This window comes from Dendrobates tinctorius, unplaced genomic scaffold (assembly GCF_039654945.1).
Source record: "Dendrobates tinctorius isolate UK_male_01 unplaced genomic scaffold, ASM3965494v1 ptg000073l, whole genome shotgun sequence".
Classification (NCBI taxonomy): Eukaryota; Metazoa; Chordata; class Amphibia; order Anura; family Dendrobatidae; genus Dendrobates; species Dendrobates tinctorius.
Window position 1 is genome coordinate 6,720,904 of NW_027361741.1, and position 18,718 is coordinate 6,739,621.

The 18,718-nt window shown below is 49.2% G+C and overlaps 1 protein-coding gene across 3 annotated transcripts in view; it reads left to right on the forward strand.

Annotated features, from left to right (window-relative positions):
* The first annotated feature begins 10,400 nt into the window (after window positions 1-10,400).
* ACACB (acetyl-CoA carboxylase beta) overlaps window positions 10,401-18,718 on the forward strand; it is a 398,726-nt gene continuing 390,408 nt past the window's right edge. For all 3 annotated transcript variants that reach the window (XM_073582603.1, XM_073582604.1, XM_073582605.1), the window contains exon 1: window positions 10,401-10,545. The gene's annotated coding sequence lies outside the window, so the exon portion shown is untranslated. The remainder of the gene's footprint in view (window positions 10,546-18,718) is intronic.

The following is an 18,718-nucleotide window of genomic DNA, read 5'->3' on the forward strand; positions in this document are numbered from 1 at the left end:
ACTGGTGGAGTGTTCCTTTGGCATTCTTTGTGCCAAATGGCGGGTACTCCAGTCTGCCATTCAGTTGAGCGAACAAAATGTTAATGAAGTTGTGAAAGCCTGAGTGGTTCTTCATAACTTCACCAGAATACATGATTGTTCCTCCTCTGCTGGTGTTGTTCGTAGGCCGGACAATGTGCGCAGGGTGACCACCTATCAACCCTCAACGTAGACCGCTCTCTGGCCTCAAAGTGCGTGATATTTTCACTAGTTACTTTATCTCACCTGAGGGAGAAACTTCTTGGCAAGAGCATGCTGTGTCTATGCTATAATTTTTTTTTTTTTAGTGTGTCTAAATATATATATCTCTACCCCTTCTGATTATATGACTGTTTCTTTGCATTGGTTAGCGTATGTTAGTATGTTGACAGGGTTTTTGAGAAATCACACAGAGACGTTAACTGTAGTAGACAAATTTTTAGTTTTGCCTTTTTGCTTTTTTTTTCTTAAAGGCAAACATAATATTGCCATATGAAAAGTTTAGCAATGGGCCAAATTGCCCATTTTGCATAATAATACTTTTTTGCAAAGTAACATTATTACACATAACACAAAAAAAAATAGGCAAAAACAACATTGCTGCATGAGAATATTTCAATTCAAAGGAAAAAAAGAGGTGGTCTCCAGCACCAAAATTATTGCTAAAAGATAACACTCACATTTCTTCTGAATGTTTTCCAATCATATTAATATTCCACCATGACAGGCAAGGCTACCTCACGCCTTTCAGACAGATATTAGATGTATGTAGAACAGAGAAAATTTAACCATGCTATACTGGTCAAGTGAAAGGATGAAAATACAATTCTCACTTGTTAAGACATAGAGAGAGCGTGATATTATGAAGGCTGGTCGCCTTGATTTGTTACTATAGATAGTTTGCAAAAAAGGTGACTACTTCACTAAGGCCAGCACGCCTTTCCTAGGCATTAGCAAGTGAGTAGTGTATTTTCATCCTTTGACTTTACAGTGTAGCGCGGTTAAATTTTCTTTTTTGTATAGACATGTAATATCTGTCTGAAAGGCGTGCGGTAGCCTTTCCTGTCATGATGGATTATTAATATGATTGGAAAACATTGGGAAAAAATGTGAATGTTCAATTTTTAAACAAAGTTTGGTGATGGAGACCACCTGTTTTTTCCTTTGGATTTGTATTTGGAGCACCAGTGAAACCGCACTGGACATCTCCGGCCATCAGACTGATTGTGGCCACATACTTATAAATTCTCATACGTTGGGGAAGGAGAAGGTGGAAGAGCAGCCTGTGGTTGCTGCTGGATACTGTGCCCAACATCGCCCTGTGTGGGGCCATACTGATGCCCATGATGTGGGAATTGTCCTGCCTCCTGGGAATGTTGGGGGTACTGGCCAGAGTAATAATGGGGAGGGGCATCTTGTTGGCTGTGGTAGGCACGTGGCTCATACCCACCAAGATAGCCATATCGTCCCCAACCAGGTTGGGACCAGCCTCCAACACTGGGTGGGAACAAGTGGCCATATTGGTGGGGTTGGCTAGAGGCTGACATTTTTGGCTGCTGAATTGAAGGTTGGGTAGTGGGAGGAAGGGGGTGAGGTGTAGGCCCATGTATTTGAGGATCCTCAGATCCTGCTTGAGCTTGCATTTGTGGGGGGTGCCTAAGGCGCATGAGATTTCTTGGTGAAAGCTGCCACCTCTCAATATATTGAAATAATTTGTAGGGCGTATTGGGGTATGTGCAGGCATCAAGCAGGATCTGAAAGCATCCTCTAATACGGAGCCTGACCTCATGGGAAAGGGAACGGAGATAATTGGCCAGGCTGTGAGAGTATGCCTCCTCCCCATCATCAGTGTTTACTCTGGCTAAATAATTGAGGACCCCAGTGTCCACATTAGTGCGGGTATCAGGGGCAGGTATTTGCCGTCTTCGGCTTCTTCCTCGCTGGGATGTGGCAGCAGGCTGAAGGGAGCCCCGGATGTGGCCAGTTGGGCTGCTACTGATATTGCCCTGATCCTCTGCTGATGCAATGGAACATCCTGACTTGATTCCTCACCCCTGCTCCTAGTAGGGGGAGAAGATGGGCCAGCCACCTCTTCCCCTGCAGACCCAGGATCAATGATGGGGACGGTTTCCGAGCCAGTGCCTCTGTCCGTAAGGTTTGACTGAGTTCTGTGAAGAAATAGAACAGAGCCAAAAATAAATACCTATTTTTGGCCCTGTAAAGTATCTGTGTAATGTGGTGTGAGGTATCTACTTATGGTCTGAGATCAAAAATTGGGGCGAGGAAGGAGAGGCGGTCATAATATACATATTTTCTTTTTACGTATCCCGCATCCCCACTCCTGGACCGCTGCTGGCGTTCCCGGCGGTATTGGTCCCGGATGCTTCGCCAGCGTCTCATCACATAATCCACTGCAATATGACAGGAAATATTGTCAAATTCACATATTTGATAGGTCACATTTGCTACCAGTAGTCTAGGCATGGGGCCTTCTGGGGTGTGCTTTCTACCCATGGTGGCATATCTAATTTGGACATACAGGGCAGATAGACAGGGTCTCTTTAGTTGATGTATCAAGTAGCTACACTTAGTAATTTGTTTGTCTAGGAGGATGAGGAGCTTGTGGCCTAACCCAAATTATGGCTGTGTGAAACCACGTGTCACATCAAAATCTAACGGCCTCATGAGGAAAAAAGTACAAGCACAGGAAGGGGGGTGCTGATTCTATATTCATTTTTTGTTGTGCGGTAATTTTACTCATTTTTTGGCTTGTACTTAATAATTTTCTGCTGCTCCTCACGTGGCCGATCACCAAAGTCATGGAACATCTGCCTACATATACGCCTCCATGACGCCTCCTTTCTTGCCCGGTTGGCATAATGGGCATCACGTTGGTCCCATAGTTCGGGACGCTCCTGCACCAGGACTATTAACATTTCCACATTAAGGTAAGTGGACGCCATGATGCTGCTGTACTCCGTGGAGGCGTACTTCCTGGATGTCTGGAGCGCTTTTTGAGCTCATTTGCATGTCTAGGCTTCCTGATGATGGATTGGCCCATTTCCTGTCACCAGCCAAAAGACCTACGTATTTCTCGCAGGTCACACGTGTGGTCCGTGTGTAGTCCGTATTTTTTGTGCACCCATAGACTTGCATTGGCGTACTACGGCCGTAGTACGCTGACAATCGCAGCATGCTGCGATTGGCACGGACCAAAGAATACAGATGAGAAATATACGGCTGGTGCGAGGTACCCCATAGAGAATCATTGGTCCGTGTCTAATGCGTGCTTTTAGCGCCTCGCACTCGTCCATATTTCTCGCTAGTGTGACCCCGGCCTAAGAGCTGATATCTGCCAAGAAACTGTCCTGGGGGGTCATGTGAAGTTCGTAGGCGTTGGCATAGTTACTGGGTGTGCCTGCGAATAGCAATGAGCTTAACTGCCATTTGAATCGCCTCAGGGCATGTTTCCCTATGGCAACATTTTCCCATTGAAATGCATTGAAGAAAATGTTTTTCAAACAAAAATTGCGCAAAAACTACAAATCCGATCGACACAAAAATTACTTAGCACACCACACCTGGACGCTGGCTTCGAAACGACACCTCAACGGAGTCTGTGCATGCAGCGGTTCGGGCCGCATTAATTGCGGAAAATCAGCTGAATAATAATAGCTAGATGTGCATTTCCTGAAGGAAGTACAGATAGTCCTTTGAAATGGAGCTCGGGCTGCCCCTTTAAGAGAGACTTGCCTGCTGCCCCTGCAAGATTTTCAACTCAGGATCTGTTTTAACTGTGGGTGCCTCTCAGGGGCCACTTTGGCCTGTGGGGCCCCTCAAGGTCTGAATTGGTGGGTGGGGCCCCTCAGGATCCGATTCGGTGGCCTGGGCTCCTCAGGGCTTGATTTGGTGAGCGGGGCCCCTCAGGGTCCGATTTGGTGAGCGGGCCCCTCTGGGTCCGATTTGGTGAGCGGGGCCCCTCGGGGTCCGATTTGGTGGGCGGGGCCCCTCGGGGTCCGATTTTGTGGCCGGGGCCCCTCGGGGTCTGATTTTGTGGTTGGGGCCCCTCAGGATCCGATTTTGTGGTTGGGGCCCCTCAGGGTCCGATTTTGTGGCCGGGGCCCCTCAGGGTCTGATTTTGTGGGCGGAGCCCCTCTGGGTCCAATTTGGTGGGCGGGGCCCCTTTGAGTCCATTTGGTGGGCGGGGCCCCTCAGGGTCTGATTTGGTGGGCGGTGCCCCTCAGGATCTGATTTGGTAGGCGGGGCCCCTCAGGGTCCGATTTGGTGGGCTGGGCCTCTCAGGGTCTGATTTGGTGGGCGGGGCCCCTCAGGGTCCGATTTGGTGGGCAGAGCCCATCTGGGTCCAATTTGGTGGGCGTGGCCACTCTGGGTCCGATTTGGTGGGCGTGGCCACTCTGGGTCCTATTTGGTGGGAGTGGCTACTCTGGGTCCGATTTGGTGGGCGTGGCCCCTCAGGGTCCGATTTTTGTGTGCATGGCCCCTCAGGGTCCGATTTTTGTGGGCGTGGCCCCTCAGGGTCCGATTTTGTGGGCGTGGCCCCTCATGGTCCAATTTTGTGAGCGGGGCCACTCTGGGTCCGATTTTGTGGGCGGGGCCACTCTGGGTCCGATTTAGAGGCCAGGGTGGCTCAGCCTCCGATTTGTAGGCCAGGGTCGATCAGCCTCCGATTTGGAGCCTGGGGTCACTCAGCTTTCGATTTGGTGCGTCGGCCCTTTAAGAATCACTTAGGCGCGTCGGCCGTTTAAGAGCAAGTTTGGCGCACTGGGCTTCTAAATCCACTTTGGTGCACATTCTCTCTCAGGGGCATGCGTCATGTGATGAAGCTAGATTTTCATTTGTGCTGTGGGTTTCGCTTTAAGAGCTGATATTATGTGGCAGAAGCTCTGTCCTGGTGGGGTCATGTGAAGTTCGTAGGCGTTGGCATAGTAACTGCGTGTGCCTGCGCATATCAATGAGCTTAACTGCCATTTCAATCGCCCCAGGGCATGTTTTGACTGTGGCAACATTTTCCCATTGAAAAGCATTGAGGAAAATGTTTTTTTCAAACGCAAATTGCGCAAAAACTACAAATCCGATCGACACGAAAATTACTTAGCACACCTCTCGTGAATGCTGGCTTCGAAACGACACCTCAACGGAGTCTGTGCATGTAGCGGTTCGGGCCGCATTAATTGCGGAAAATCGACTGAATAATAATAAGAACTAGATGTGTATTTCCTGAAGGAAGTACAGATGTGGTTTGAAATGCTGCCCGGGCTGCCCCTTTAAGAGAGACTTGCCTGCTGCACCTGCAAGACTTTCAACTCAGGATCCGTTTTAACTGTGGGTGCCTCTCAGGGGCCACTTTGACCTCAGGGTCCGATTTTGTGGGTAGGGCCCTCAGGGCCCGATTTTGTGGGTGGGGCCCCTCAGGGTTCGATTTTGTGGCCGGGGCACCTCAGGGTCCGATTTAGTGGGTGGGGCCCCTCAGGGTCCGATTTGGTGGGCGGGTCCCCTCAGGGGCTGATTTGGTGGGTGGGGACCCTCAGGGTCTGATTTGGTGGTTGGGGCCCCTCAGGGTCCAATCTTGTGGCCGGGGCCCCTCAGGGTCCGATTTTGTGGGTGGGGCCCCTCAGGGTCCGATTTTGTGGCCGGGGCCCCTCAGGGTCCGATTTGGTGGGTGGGGCCCCTCAGGGTCCGATTTTGTGGCCGGGGCCCCTCAGGGTCCGATTTGGTGGGTGGGGCCCCTCAGGGTCTGATTTGGTGAGCGGGGCCCCTCAGGATCTGATTTGGTGAGCGGGGCCCCTCAGGATCTGATTTGGTGAGCGGGGTCCCTCAGGGTCTGATTTGGTGGGTGGGATCTATCAGAGTCCGATTTGGTGGGCGGGGCCCCTCAGGGTCCAATTTGGTTGGCCGGGACCCTCGGGGTCCGATTTGGTGGGCGGGATCCCTCGGGGTCCGATTTGGTGGGCGGGGCCCCTCGGGGTCCGATTTGGTGGGCGGGGCCCCTCGGGGTCCGATTTGGTGGGCGGGGCCACTCTAGGTCTGATTTGGTGGGCGGGGCCACTCTGGGTCCGATTTGGTGGGCGGGGCCCCTCAGAGTTCAATTTGGTCAGCAGGGCCCCTCAGGGTCCGATTTTGTGGGTGGGGCCCCTCAGGGTCCGATTTTGTGGTTGGGGCCTTTCAGAATCCGATTTAGTGGGCGGGGCCCCTCAGGGTCCGATTTTGTGTCCGGGGCCCCTCAGGGTCCGATTTTGTGGCCGGTGCCTCTCAGGGTCCGATTTTGTGGTTGGGGCCCCTCAGGGTCCGATTTTGTGGCCGGAGCCTCTCAGGGTCCGATTTTGTGGTTGGGGCCCCTCAGGGTCCGATTTTGTGGCCGGAGCCTCTCAGGGTCCGATTTTGTGGTTGGGGCCCCTCAGGGTCCGATTTTGTGGCCGGAGCCTCTCAGGGTCCGATTTTGTGGTTGGGGCCCCTCAGGATCTTATTTTGTGGCCGGGGTCACTCTGGGTCTGATTTGGTGGGCGGGGCCACTCTGGGTCCAATTTGGATGCCAGGGTTGCTCAGCCTCCTTTTTGTAGGCCAGGGTCTATCAGCCTCCGATTTGGAGCCTTGGGTCACTCAGCTTTCGATTTGGCGCGCCGGCCCTTTAAGACTCATTTTGGTGCGCCGGCTCTTTAAGAATCACTTTGGCGCGTCGGCCCTTTAAGAGCCAGGGTGGCTCACTGGGCTTCTAAATCCACTTTGGCGCACATTCTCTCTCAGGGGCATGAGTCATGTGATGAAGCTAGATTTGCATTTGTGCTGTGGGTTTTGCTTTAAGAGCTGATATTATGTGGCAGAAGCTCTCTCCTGGGGGCGTCATGTGGTGTTCGTAGGCGTTGGCATAGTAACTGGGTGTGCCTGCGCATATCAATGAGCTCAACTGCCATTTCAATGGCCTCAGGGCATGTTTTAAGCTTCCCATTGAAAAGCATTGGAGACAGTGCATTCCAATGACGGGAAAAAAAATTTTCAAACGCAAATTGCGCAAAAACTACAAATCCGATCGACATGAAAAATACTTAGCACACCTTTCATGGACGCTGGCTTCGAAACGACACCTCAACGGAGTCTGTGCGTGTAGCGGTTCGGGCCGCATTAATTGCGGAAATCAACTGAATAATAAGAATAAGTTAGCAGCGTTCGGATTACAATATAGTGGTTTTTTCAAACCACTATAAAAAGAAGAATAAGTTAGCAGCGTTCGGATTACAATATAGAGGTTTTTTCAAACCACTATAATAAGAAGAAGCAGAAGAAGAACTAGATGTGTATGTCCTGAAGGAAGTACAGATAGTGCTTTGAAATGGTGCCCGGGCTGCCCCTTTGAGGCTGTGTGCACACGTAGCGATTTTTAAGCGTTTTTGCCGCGATTTTCGGCGCGAAAACGCTTAAAAATCGTGTACAGAACGCCCCCATGCATTCCTATGGCATTCCGCACATGCTATGCTAATGCTGCGCTTTTTTCCGCGGCGGAATCGCATCGCGGAAAAAATCGCAGCATGCTCATTCTTTGTGCGGAATCGCAAAAAATTGCCGCGATTCCGCACCCATAGGAATGTATGAGAATCGCTTACTTCCCGCATGTGGCTATGCCCACCATGCGGGAAGTTAAGCGTCTCATGTGCGGTTGGTACCCACGGTGTGGAGGAGAGGAGACTGTCCTCCAGGCCCTGGGTACCATACCCCTGTAAAAAAAGAATAAAAAATAAAAAATTGGGGTATATTTACCTTCCGGCGTCCCGCGATGCATTCCCGGCCTAAGCGTTCCCAGTAATGCCTTGCGGCAAGGTCCTGTGATGACGTAGTCTCGCGAGATCGCTATAGCAACGCGAGACTACGTCATCACAGGTCTCGCAAGGCATTACTGGGAACGCTGAGGCCCGGGAATGCAGCGCGGGACGCCGGAAGGTAAATATACCCCGATTTTTTTATTTTTTTTAGCATTTTAACATCCTATCTTTTACTATTGATGCCGCATAGGCGGCCTCAATAGTAAAAACCTGGTCACACTTGTCAAACACTATGTTTGACGAGTGTGACCAACCTGTCAATCACTTTCCAAGCGATGCTTCAAATCGCTTGGAAAGTGCTTGAATATCGCACGCGAAAATCGCGGTGAAAACGCGCGGAAAAAAACGCGCGATTTCTGGGAAGGAGTCCGGTTTTTAGTAAGCGTTTTAAAACGCTACGTGTGCACATAGCCTAAGAGAGACTTGCCTGCTGCCCCTGCAAGACTTTCAACTCAGGATCCGTTTTAACTGTTGGTGCCTCTCAGGGGCCACTTTGGCCTGTGGGGTCCCTCAGGATCTGATTTGGTGGGTGGGGCCCCTCAGGATCCGATTCGGTGGCCTGGGCGCCTCAGGGCTTGAATTGGTGGACGGATCCCTCAGGGTCCGATTTTGTGGCCAGGGCCCCTCTGGGTCCAATTTTGTGGGCGGGGCCTCTCTGGGTCCAATTTGGTGGGCGGGGCCCCACAGAGTCCGATTTGGTGGGCAGGGCCACTCTAGGTCCGATTTGTAGGCCGGGGTCAATCAGCCTCCGATTTGGAGCCTGAGGTCTCTCGGCTTTCTATTTGGCGTGTCGACCCTTTATGACTCATTTTGGTGCGTTGGCCCTTTAAGAGCCAGTTTGGCGCACTGGGCTTCTAAACCCACTTTGGCGCACATTCTCTCTCAGGGGCATGCGTCATGTGATGAAGCTAGATTTGCATTTGTGCTGTGGGTTTCGCTTTAAGAGCTGATATTATCTGGCAGAAGCTCTGTCCTGGGGGGGCCATGTGAAGTTTGTCGGCGTTGGCATAGTAACTGGGTCTGGCTGCGCATATCAATGAGCTTAACTGCCGTTTGAATCGCCTCAGGGCATGTTTTCTCTATGGCAACATTTTCCCATTGAGACAATTCATTCCAATGACAGGAAAAAAAATTTTCAAACGCAAATTGCGCAAAAACTACAAATCCGATCGACACGAAAAATACTTAGCAGACCACTCGTGGACACTGGCTTCGAAACGACACCTCAACGCAGACTGTGCGTGTAGCGGTTCGGGCTTCATTAATTGCGGAAATCAACTGAATAATAATAAGTTAGCAGCGTTCGGATTACAATATAGTGTTTTTTTCAAACCACTGCAATAATCTAATTGTCCCATGACGCATCTAGCTCTGCTACATCTGGATGGCAGACTGCATTGTTGCATGATGCAACTATACATCCTGCCATTCAGCAGACACACTGAGCTGTGCGGGCTTGCTCAGCGCCTCGCAGCGAACTGCTTTCACCTCACTGACGTCACCATGAACGTGAGAAAGTTCTCAAGCTCATGGTGTCGTCGGAAAGGTCATAGAATCATAGAATCGTAGAGTTGGAAGGGACCTCCTGGGCCATCTGGTCCAACCCCCTGCTCAAAGCAGGATTCGCTAAATCATCCCAGTCAGATGTCTGTCCAGCCTGTTTGAAGACTTCCATTGAAGGTCATCGGAGTTCAACTCAATGATGTCAGCGCGAGCACCCTTAGAACTTTTCCCATGGCTCTGAACTCTGATAACCTTCTAACGGCACCAAGAGCATGAGAATTTGATTGTTCCCGCCTGCATGACTGAAAGCCGTGATGGCTCCCAGGAGATATAAAGCTCAGTACAAGACTGGGCACCTTTATACTGCTGTTAACCTGCAGATTAACTCTATATCTGCAGGTTGCTTGTAGCTGACCTGACAGATTCCCTTTAAAGGGGTTGTTGGGGCTTGGGACAAAAGTCTGCAGAATGCTGAATCTTGGCAACGTGCTGTGCATGTACTGGCACGATTCCTCAGTGTCACGTGACCACATCAGTGTCACGTGACCACATCGATGCGATTTGCAGTCACATGCCATCTACACTTCCAGCTTCTCTAGAGTGACCCCAGACTTGGCCCCCAGTATGGACAGCCCCTTTAAATGTACACAGCTGGTCACTGTAGATGAGGCTTGGCTGTTGGCATTTCAGGCAGCATTCGGTGGATTTCTACACTGCACTCACTGGTTCCTTCCTGCAGAAGACAGCAATGCAGGTTACTGAGGTGTAAATGCTACAACACAGATTCCTATACATGCTACAGTAGCACTGAGCTCAGTAGTGCTAGGGCTGTTATGTTACAACGGACTCCGGGAGTCGGGACCGCCACAGGTCTATGAGGCGCATAATATATTGATAACATACGACTATTATTTTGTCTCTGTTTTCCGGCCATTTTTTCAAAGACTGCTCATAGAACTCTGCCTGCTTCCCACCCCAAAATGGCTGCGGGAGCCCCCGGACTCAGCGAAGTGGAGAAGCCCGCTCTACCGGCCGCCTCCTGCTCCTGTGCAGGGTGAGGACAAGCAGCTGTAGCCACGCCTCCCAGTGCCTCGGCTGGTGGGCGTGGCCTGCGGCTGTCAGTTATCCCTGCCTGTTTTATGTGTACACACAGGACAGAAAGCTGATAACAGCGAGAACACGAGGATGGATGGTAAGCAGTGTGCATGGATGAGGAGGCTATTACTACCAGCACTAAACCAGAGCCTGCACCTGGGTCAGTAGCACTGCTTGCTGTGCTATACTTCTATTAGATGGTGTGCACTTGTTCTGTGGAATCAGGGTCTGTGCACTTGTACTGTTCTCATGGCAGTAGTGGGGCATGGCTCCTCCTGGGCATCAGATCATTGGGAGACCAGTGTGCCCCTGTCCATGTCTGACCACTGCTCTGCACCCCTGTCCATGTCTGACCGCTGCCCTGCACCCCTGTCCATGTCTGACCGCTGCTCTGCACCCCTGTCCATGTCTGACCGCTGCCCTGCACCCCTGTCCATGTCTGACCGCTGCCCTGCACCCCTGTCCATGTCTGACCGCTGCCCTGCACCCCTGTCCATGTCTGACGGCTGCCCTGCACCCCTGTCCATGTCTGACGGCTGCCCTGCACCCCTGTCCATGTCTGACGGCTGCCCTGCACCCCTGTCCATGTCTGACGGCTGCCCTGCACCCCTGTCCATGTCTGACGGCTGCCCTGCACCCCTGTCCATGTCTGACGGCTGCCCTGCACCCCTGTCCATGTCTGACGGCTGCCCTGCACCCCTGTCCATGTCTGACCGCTGCCCTGCACCCCTGTCCATGTCTGACCGCTGCCCTGCACCCCTGTCCATGTCTGACCGCTGCCCTGCACCCCTGTCCATGTCTGACGGCTGCCCTGCACCCCTGTCCATGTCTGACCGCTGCCCTGCACCCCTGTCCATGTCTGACCGCTGCCCTGCACCCCTGTCCATGTCTGACCGCTGCCCTGCACCCCTGTCCATGTCTGACCGCTGCCCTGCACCCCTGTCCATGTCTGACCGCTGCCCTGCACCCCTGTCCATGTCTGACCGCTGCCCTGCACCCCTGTCCATGTCTGACCGCTGCCCTGCACCCCTGTCCATGTCTGACCGCTGCCCTGCACCCCTGTCCATGTCTGACCGCTGCCCTGCACCCCTGTCCATGTCTGACCGCTTCCCTGCACCCACTGTCCATGTCTGACCGCTTCCCTGCACCCCCTGTCCATGTCTGACCGCTGCCCTGCACCCCCTGTCCATGTCTGACCGCTGCCCTGCACCCACTGTCCATGTCTGACCGCTGCCCTGCACCCACTGTCCATGTCTGACCGCTGCCCTGCACCCACTGTCCATGTCTGACCGCTGCCCTGCACCCACTGTCCATGTCTGACCGCTGCCCTGCACCCACTGTCCATGTCTGACCGCTGCCCTGCACCCACTGTCCATGTCTGACCGCTGCCCTGCACCCACTGTCCATGTCTGACCGCTGCCCTGCACCCACTGTCCATGTCTGACCGCTGCCCTGCACCCACTGTCCATGTCTGACCGCTGCCCTGCACCCCCTGTCCATGTCTGACCGCTGCCCTGCACCCACTGTCCATGTCTGACCGCTGCCCTGCACCCACTGTCTATGTCTGACCGCTGCCCTGCACCCCCTGTCCATGTCTGACCGCTGCCCTGCACCCCTGTCCATGTCTGACCGCTGCCCTGCACCCCTGTCCATGTCTGACCGCTGCCCTGCACCCCTGTCCATGTCTGACCGCTGCCCTGCACCCCTGTCCATGTCTGACCGCTGCCCTGCACCCCTGTCCATGTGATCTGATGTGAGTCCTATGGATCTATTTTTACTTGTGCTCAGATCACCTGATATTTTCAGCAGGGGCCACCCCAGTACATGCTCTGCTATGGGACAGTGACCTTTGGCACACTTATGCCTGCGAATCACAGAGAGGCCTGTATTTTGGGAATTGTGGCACGGAGGAGCGAGCCTGCGGGTAAACCATTCTTGGCGGCATCCTGTGCCCCTGCCCTGTTTTCAGATCTTCACACAACCTGTATCTCCAGCACGGCAGCCCCGCCCCTGTGTACTTCTAGACCTTTATTCCAGGGCAGTGGAAGATTTTGGAACTTTTCAGATCCATGAAGGATCTGATCCTCTGTACCTGAGCTGTGGATGCCACCACCATTCCGCAGGAGAGAGGATATCCAGTGAACACCAGTGTGGCTGAAATCACACTGTGCACTGGCGTTATGTTCAGGACACTCCTGAAGAATGTGTATAAGGGTATGTGCCCACGGTCAGTAAACACTGTGTGTTGGACGCTGTGTACTTATGCAGCATCAAACCCGCAGTGTCCAGCTGTTACAGCATAGTGGATGGGACTTCTAGAAATCTCCTGCCCACTATATGTCCAGAGACGCCCCCGGATCACCCATAAGATATATTTCACCCAAAGAATGTATTCAACACGGTGAATCTGCACTGTTCAGTGATCACACGTGGATTCACCTATGTTCAGTAGACGGCAGCGCTTTGGATGCAGCGCCGGATCGTGGGCATCCAACATGCTCATGCTAGCCAGATGTACAGTGCCTTGCAAAAGTATTCAGCCCCCTGGAACTTTTCAACCTTTTCCCACATATCATGCTTCAAGCATAAATATACCAAATGTAAATTTTTTGGTAAAGAATCAACAACAAGTGGGACACAATTGTGAAGTTGAACGAAATTTATTGGTTATTTTACATTTTTGTGGAAATTCAAAAACTGAAGAGTGGGGCGTGCAATATTATTCGGCCCCTTTTGCTTAATACTTTAGGCTGAGTGCAGACGGAGTTTTGAGCCCTGCGGATTTTTCCGTGCAGAATGGAAGAAAACCGCAGGTCAAATGACCTGCATTTTTCCTGCGGATTTCTTCCATTTTTCACGCGGTTTTTGTGCGGTTTTCCCCCTGCGGATTTGGTGACAGGGGAGATGGAAAACCGCACAAAAGAAGTAACATGCTGCGGATTTTGTACCACGGAAAAATCCGCAGCGTCTGCACAGCGTTTTTTTTTTTTTTTTTCATTCATTTTAAAGCTACTGTACATCACAATGCGGATATGCAACGTTTCTGCGCGGTAAAATCCGCTGCGGAACTGCTGCAAATCTGCATCGTGTGCACACAGCCTTATTGCGCCACGTTTTGCTGCGATTACAGCTGCAGGTTCAGTTTTGTACATCGAGAGACAGAAATTCTTGCCCATTCTTCCTTGGCAAACAGCTCGAGCTCAGTGGGGTTTGATGGAGATCGTTTGTGAACAGCAGTTTTCAGCTCTTTCCACAGATTCTCGATTGGATTCAGGTCTGGACTTTGACATGGCCATTCTAACACCTGGATACATTTATTTGTGAACCATTCCATTGTAGATTTTGTTTTATGTTTGGGCTCATTGTCTTGTTGGAAGACAATTCTCTGTCCCAGTCTCAGGTCTTTTGCAGACTCCAACAGGTTATCTTCAAGAATGGTCCTGTATTTGGCTTCATCCATCATTACATCAATTTTAACTATCTTCCCTGTCCCTGCTGAAGAAAAGCAGGCCCAAACCATGATGCTACCACCACCATGTTTGACAGTGGGGATGGTGTGTTCAGGGTTATGAGCTGTGTTGCCTTTACGCCAAACATATTGTTTAGAAATGTTGCCAACATTTCGATTTTGGTTTCATTTGACCAGAGCACCTTCTTCCACATGTTTGGTGTGTCTCCCAGGTGGCTTGTTGCAAACTTTAAACATCACTTTTTATGAATATCTTTGAGAAATGGCTTTCTTCTTGCCACTCTTCCATAAAGGCCAGATTTGTGCAGTGTACGACTAATTGTCCCACCTCAGTTGTAGATGTCTCTAGTTCATCCTGAGTGATCATGGGCTTCTTGGCTGCATCTCTGATAAGTCTTCTCCTTGTTTGAGATGAAAGTTTAGAGGGACGGCCGGGTCTTGGTAGATTTTCAGTGGTATGATGCTCCTTCCATTTCAATATGATTTCTTCTGCAGTGCTCCTTGGGATGTTTAAAGTTTTGGAAATCATTTTGTATCCAAATCCGGCTTTAAACTTCTCCACAACAGTATCACGGACCTGCCTGTTGTGTTCCTTGGTCTTCATGATACTCTCTGTGCCTCAAACAGATCCCTGAGACTATCACAGAGCAGGTGCATTTATACGGAGACTTGATTGCACACAGGTGGATTATATTTATCATCATTCGTAATTTAGGACAACATTGGATCATTCAGAGATCCACAATGAACTTCTGGAGTGAGTTTGCTGCACTGAAAGTAAAGGGGCCGAATAATATAGCACGCTCTACTTTTCAGTTTTTGAATTTCCAGAAAAATTTAAAATAACCAATAAATTTCGTTCAACTTCACAATTGTGTTGCACTTGTTGTTTATTCGTTACCAAAAATTTATATTTGGTATACTTATGCTTGAAACATGATATGTGGGAAAAGGTTGAAAAGTTCCAGGGGGCCGAATACTTTCGCAAGGCACTGTATGTCCACAGACCCCCTCTGTGACTTGTGCTCCCTGATACACATTGGAGAGTAATTATCTATTCTTTCAATATCAGATCGGAGGTTGTCCGACTCTTGGCACGCACCGACCACCTGTTTAAGCCCATACCGATGGACCCAATTTTCACTTTCGTTTTTTCCCTCACCTTCTTCCAATAACCATAACTTATTTATTTTTCCATCCTCATCACCGTGTGAAGGCTTGCTTTTTTTCTTTTGAAATGGTGAAGGAAAAAAAATTAATCACAATTTGAGTTTTTTTTATAGAGTTTTTGTACGGTGTATTGTGCTATCAGAATAACCTGGCAATGATCGTCCAGGTCAGCACGACTGTGGCGGTACCAAATTTGGTTTTATATTTCTAGTGGTTAAAAAAAAAAAAAAAAAAAAAATCAGAACTTTGTAAATAAAAAAAAAAAAAGAAAAATCAGTTAGTTAGTCTGTGTCGACCTTTTCCCACCAGCCTGTTTTTCCATCGTTGGAGCTATGTGAGGGCTTGTGTTTTTTTTGGTGACTGACAAGCTGCAGTATATTTTTTTTGTTACTTATGATGTTTTGATCACTTTCTATTCAACTTTTTTTTTTATGATGTTAGATGACCGAATAACGTTAATTTAATTGTTGATTTTTATTTTTTTATTTTTCTCTTTGGCTTTTATCGTATATGTTAAATTTAGATTGTCATAGATTGAACTTTATGGACATGTTGATACTAAATATGTTTATTTTCTTTATTTAACAAACTTTTTTTTGCCACCTTAAGGGACTTCAATTTGTGATTGTGTGATCGTTTGTATTATATGCCGCAGTACTCTAGTATTGCAGTATATAGTAAAAATAAGAAATCTGTGTAGTCCAGCCTAAAGATGGTGGGGGGCCTTCAGTAGTCCTTTGCCTTCCATTGGCATACATGGACTCACATACCCACCTAGCTTTGATCACTGCTGTTAGAGGCAGGTTTCGGCTGTATGACGCAGCCAGCATCTGCTGTAAATGTAGTGGGCTCAGTTCTATACTTAGCCCATTCCATAGACCTGCTTCTAATGTAATAGTGCATGTACATCCTAGTATGGGTGTGCTGTGTATTGCAGCTTTGTCTCATTCATATTCCCAAGCCTGATGTTCCATCTACTACACGTGAGGGCTGTGGTTAATCACTGGCCTCAGCCGTCTTATGCCATTCTCCTCTACATTACCAAGACCATGATTGACTGCAGGGGGTCACGTTTTGTTGACTTGATGACAGGAACATGGGAAGGTGGCCCTGGAGTGTTAGTGGATTCAAAGCTAAGTTATAAGAATTTGCCTTTCTTTGTTTTTAAATGAGCAACACCTATAAGGTAGGTAATGCAGACACGTATACTTCTCCAGCCCCAATTCTAAAAAAGGTAATCTGCCACCATGTTTTTGCCACCTAATCTGAGAGCAGAATGATGTAGAGAGAGAGAACCTGATTCCGGCAATATGTAACTTTAGGCTGCTTGCTGTAGCTGTAATAAAATCAGTTTTATCAGCAGGAGAGGACTAGTAAACCTGCTGCCACGTAGTCCTCCATATTCATGAATTTCCCCCGCCCTGCCCTCAAGACAGAAAGGAAGCTTTTTGCCTATGCACAGTGCACTCAGAAAGCTGCCAAACAGTGATGTGGTTGGGGTTGTATAGTGCTCAGTAGGTAGATTGGCAGCAGTTAAAACTGTGATTTTCATGAAACTGACAGCAAGCAGCCCAGTAAGTGATACATCGCTAAAAATCACGGTCTCTGCTCCGACATGCTGCTCTCAGATTACACAGCAAAAACCTGGGGACGGATTCCTTTGGAAAAAAAAAGTATCCTATTGTTCTGTTTGGACTGGACAAATGCTCCTGAACATCTTTGTTCTGGCTACTACAGTAGATTCCTGAGAACCTGTAACTTAAAGAGGTTGTCCACTACCCGGACAACTCCTCCTTCTTATACTCTACGCTTGGTCTTGATAAAATAAAAAAAGCTTATACTCCCCTCCCGTGCCGGCGCTGTTCCTGCGGTGTTGGCACTCGCTCTGTGCATGGCTCTCGTGCAGTTATAACACATGAGCCTGGCGCCCAATCATTGCTGGTGTCAGTATCCCTGTCATGGGACAAATTTCATATGAAAAGGAAGTCAGATCAGCTGCAGCCTGGACTTTCTTTGTAGGCTGGAGTCACACTTAAATGGAATCTGTCACCTCATTTTTATTTTGCAGCCACCGCCATCAGGGGCTTACTGTATCTAAAGCATTATGTAATGCTGTAGATAAACCCCCGATGTAACCTGAAAGATAAGAAAAACGAGTTAGATTATACTCACCCAGGGGTCCGGTCCGGTCCGATGGGTGTCACGGTCCGGTATGGCGCCTCCCATCTTCTAGCGATGATGTCCTCCTCCTTACTTTTGCCGTGGCTCCTGTGCAGGCATACTATATCTGTCCTATTGAGGGCAGAGTAAAGTACTGCAGTGCACAGGCATCGGACCTCTCTGACCTTGCCCTCAATAGGGCAGATATAGTACTCCTGCGCAGGAGCCGTGGCAGAAGCAAGAAGGAGGACGTCATTGCTAGTAGATTGGAGGCGCTGGACCGGACCGTGACACCCATCGGACCGGACAGGACCCCCGGGTGAGTATAATCTACAGTAACTTGTTTTTCTTATCTTTCAGGTTACATCGGGGCTTATCTACAGCATTACAGAATGCTGTAGATAAGCCCCTGATGGCAGTGGCCGCATCTTATAGGGTAAAAATGAGGTGACAGATTCCCTTTAACGATTAAAAATCCGGTCCTTTTTTACGGATGAGAATCGCAGAAATGTTCCCTGCACAGTGATCCGTATGTCATCCTTTGGCAATGTGAGGATGCAATTTTCTCGCATCTAAGCATCCGTGTGACATCTGTATGGCGAGATTTTCTCGCCTGCTTGCAAAATGGACATATAATGGGCCCATAGCCTCAAATATTCATGAAAATATATACAGTCAAATGTGTGTGACATATATATATATATATATATATATATATATATATATATATTTCATAGAGATCTAAATAGCAGAATAGGTGAAAAATCAATTATCGGCATCTATAAAATCATTACAGAACCCGACAGGATATGAGACATGGTTTACATACGGTAAACCATTGCATATTCGTTATTTTATTTTTTTATGTCCCTCACTAATAATGTTAGTTGTGTGTAAAATTTTGGAGCTGTAGGTGTTAAATTAAAGGATTAATTCAAGGAAAAAACTGGCGTGGGCTCCCGCCCAATTTTCTCTGCCAGAGAGGGCAAGCCAGTGACTGAGGGCAGATATTAATAGCCAAGAGAGGGACCGTTGTTTTTGGGCCCCCCTGGCTAAAAAAAAAAAAATCTGCCCCCAGAAAAGTTCTGGCACTTACCCGCTCTCTTCCCACTGCCATGTAGCGGTGTCATATGGGGTAATAAGGGGTTAATGTCACCTTGCTATTGTAAACAGAACTTGATATTTGGTACCAAAACCTTTGTTTGCAATTGCTGAGTTTCAGCATTTCCTGTAGTCCATGACTAAGTTTGCACAACCTGCAGCAGGGATTTTGGCCCATTACTCCATACAGATCTTCTCCAGATCTTTCAGGTTTTGGAGTTGTCACTGAGCAACATTGATTTTCAGCTCCCTCCAAAGATTTTCTATTGTGTTCAGGTGTGGAGGCTGGCTTGGCCGCTCCAGGACCTTGAAATGCTTCTTACAGAGCCACTCCTTGGTTGCCCTAGCTGTGTGTTTCGGGCCATTGTCA